This window comes from Chelonia mydas, chromosome 4 (genome assembly GCF_015237465.2).
Source record: "Chelonia mydas isolate rCheMyd1 chromosome 4, rCheMyd1.pri.v2, whole genome shotgun sequence".
Taxonomy (NCBI): Eukaryota; Metazoa; Chordata; order Testudines; family Cheloniidae; genus Chelonia; species Chelonia mydas.
In genome coordinates this window covers 124,681,368-124,684,986 of record NC_057852.1, presented here as the reverse complement: position 1 = coordinate 124,684,986, position 3,619 = coordinate 124,681,368, and the positions used below count along the sequence as shown (strand labels likewise).

Below are 3,619 nucleotides of genomic sequence, written 5' to 3'. Positions count from 1 at the left end.
GCACATATTCATTCATAATCTCAGTGTGTGGTGCTGTGCACTGAGGAAGGAATCTTTTGCAGCATTATTAACACAGAAAGTACACAAAGCCCTGCCAACTGAGAATATCCATCCACACTGCCATTGCCAAACACTTGAGCAGGCTACAAGCAGAGAGTATTTTCCACAAAGAGCTATCGATGGGGATGACTATTCGGTCAGGAATCTTTATTTCTCAGCTCACCAACCCCTGCGAATAAATTCTCAGTGAAAGGAGAGAAAAGCCTCATTGATCTGACGAGCGATCAGACAGTGCAGTTGTCATTTTCCCAGCAGTTGCTAGCACATTTTTGCCTGGTGTGTGAGACAGGTATTTCCTGAGTTAGCCAGTCGAGCTCTTACAGGGATTGTCCCTTTCGCATCTATACACTTGTACAAAGTACAGCTCTCAGCAATAAAGAGAATGGAGATGAAGTACTGGTCTCGGTTTGAAAAATGCTGGGGGCTGACCTCCAGCAGATTGCCTTCAAATCACACGACCTAGGGAGGATACACTGTGCTCAGCTGAGAACCAGGCACCCCTGGTCCCATCAGTAAGGTGATGTGGATATTTTTTCAGACTGTGTGGCTGTTCCTTTGTGAAATGCATCTTTGCACAATGCAATTTGCTTTCTTTGTGAATGCAACAGACTTCAGACTAAGAGAGGCTTAAACGAAGAGAGGCTTAAGCTAAGAAAGCAAAAGACTCTCTGCTCTCAAGCTATCCCATGATGCCATTTCAGAAAACCAATCAAGACAGCAGGTTACACGGCCTGGCCTCTCTTTCCCCAGTCTTACTAGTAATAACACACTTTGCATTTTCATAGCAGATCTTTAAGTGCTGTTCCATCTTTGGGATAAAGTTCGTCCCTGTGCAGAATTCTAACACAAAGCACTACCTAACTTCCACATGAGCTCTCAGGCTTCAAGTTGAAAATTCACTTCCATGAAGCTACACCAATTTCCACCCGCTGAATATCTGGCTCACTCTATCGAAGGTGCCCACTTTTGGCAGCCTAGCTTTCAGGAGGTTCGCAAAACCTTGAATGCCATTCATCCATCCCTACTTTAATTTCCAGTAATAAAACTACAATGTCTCATTTAATCCATGGAGTGATTATTACTCCGAGAAAACACATTTTATCTGCCATTTTTATACTCCGGTTTCTCTTCAGATTGTATAAATCTTTTGCCTTTTACTAAAGATTTCCGTGGAGAGGAACATTTATGAGTTTCTACCCAATTTTTTTCAGTTCACCTTTCCATTAGTATCTAATGAGAAAGCAAGCCATTAAAAGGCATGGCAACCATCAATGATGGAAGCACTTATGTCTGTATTTCATTAGAACTGTGCTTTTTAATGGCACGTGAGTTTGAAGAACCAGATATTTTCATTAAAAAAGGCATACATTTATAGAAAAAGTCTGATAGAACCTCATCACTTTGCTCTGCCCTGAACACTCTCTCTGGTCTAAGAGGAAAGAAAGTTGGTTCTCGTTCATTTGACATGAGGGTGCTCTTAAAACCATTGAAAAACAGAAGAAAGAGAGTACTTGGGGCACCTTAGAGACTAACAAATTTATTTGAGCAAATTTATGTGAGCTACAGCTCACTTCATCGGATGCGGTCAACACAGAATTATTTTTGAATTTGAGATTAGTTGTTTTGGGAAGATGACAGTTTTGTCCTGTGTCTGCAGAGTCACCATGAGATTAGTTCACCCAAGCGCAGTAAAGGAAAGGAGGTTTACAAATCATAATATTAACAAGGAATCTGACATTGCAAATCTGAGGAAGTAAAAAAAACCTTGCAAGATAGTTTGAGATCTATTAGAAGTGGACTGAAACCAAAAGTCCAGGTCCAACCACTCCTCAAACTTCAGAGAAGTTTAGATCCTGAGTCACAGCTGGTTCTTATTTCCATGAGGAACTGAACTGAACTCCCATGCATAATTACCTCAAAATGTGGATCTCATCCAGATTTAACTGCTCAGGTCCATGTCTAGTACATACCCAGATGACTAAGTCCTGCCCATGTAGATACCTAAACAATTCCCACTGATTTTGCTGAGAGTTTCACATACCTAAGTGAGGGCAGAGCAGGCTCAGAGAATAAACTTCAAATACATTACCCCTTCCCTACCCTTCACCTCCACCCCCTAAAAAACCTGCAAGCTGAGTAAAAGGAAAAGATAAAACAACAACAGAAATCATTGGGATACATGAAAATTATTAGCACTATAAAGATGGGGAGACCGCTTAAACATTGGCACCCGACCCATGACATATGGCAGCCCTGCAAATATCCACACTGAGAAGTCACTGAAGAACACTATTGACACAGCTTGCGCTCTTGTAGAATGAGCTCACGCCCATAGAGGGGGCCTAGCTGAAGCCATTTCAGATGCAGTCATGACATAAAAAGTTATCCACTTAGAGATTATCTGTGAGGCACCTGCCTGTCCCTTTATACGGTCTGCGTATGACACAAACAGACGAGGCAAAGACAGTTTTAGTCCTGTCCAGATAAAAAACCAGACACCGTCTGACATCCAAAGCGTGCAAATGTGGCTTTGGCGATAAATGTGACTTAGGGAAAAACATAGACAAATACACTGCCTGGTTTAAATGAAACTGAGAGACCACTTTAGACATCAATTTCGGGTGTGGCCACAATGCCACTTTGTCTTTGGAGAATTCTGCCATCAAAGGAGACTCTGCAATCAAAGCCTGCAAGTCTCACACTCTGCTTGCAGATGTTATCGTCACAAGGAATCCCGTTTTTTTGTAAGAAAGAAAAGGGGCAGGATGCTTGAAGCTCGAACAGAGGTCCTATGAGAGCCAATAAGATTGTGTTAAGGTCCCACAAGGGAACTGATTCCCGCACTGGCAGATGGAGATGAAAGATTCCTTTCAAGAATCTCACCACCATGTCATTGGAAAACACTGATCTTCCATGAATGGGTGGATGAAAGGCTGAGGATGCACCCTCAACCAGCTAAGTATAAGGCCTGAGGACTGAAGATGCTGCAAATACTCCAAGATACCTAGCCAGTATCAGCTGAACTGTGAGGGCCAATAACCACACTGAAAAATATTTCCACTTTGCCAAATAGGCCATCAAGGTAGAGAGTTTTCTACTACTGAGTAGGACCTGTTGAACAGCTGCTGAGCATTGCTCTTCCTCCTCATTCAACCATGGAGCAGCCACACCATGAGACTGTAATAATCTGTGCCCCATATTCAACCCTTGCATACTATTATAATAATCTTTGTACAAACTACGCCTTGTGAGGTATTATTTGGAAACTCATAATTTCCTGATCATCATTGTTCTGGTAAAATATGTGTGGTCACTCTATATGTAAAGTTACAAGATTCCATGGTTTTACTAAAACAAGTTCCAAATCTGGGCAGCAGCCAAACCAGTTCTTCAGAGACAAAGGGCAAACTGATGCCTCAGCCAGGTGTAGAGAAAGTCAAATGGGCCATCACCTGCTAAGTGGCTATTCATTGACAGGCAAAGGGACATGAGTGAAAATCTACATCTTAGCAAAGAAACAGCATAGAGTTCCTATCCAGGGAAACTGCCTGGTGCCCTG

General features: G+C 42.3%; 1 non-coding gene across 1 annotated transcript; it reads left to right on the top strand.

The window, feature by feature from the left end:
• The first annotated feature begins 1,173 nt into the window (after positions 1-1,173).
• On the top strand, positions 1,174-1,289 carry LOC114018535. Its single transcript, XR_003563837.2, has one exon. It is a non-coding gene; the product is annotated as a U5 spliceosomal RNA (small nuclear RNA).
• The last annotated feature ends 2,330 nt before the right edge of the window (positions 1,290-3,619 follow it).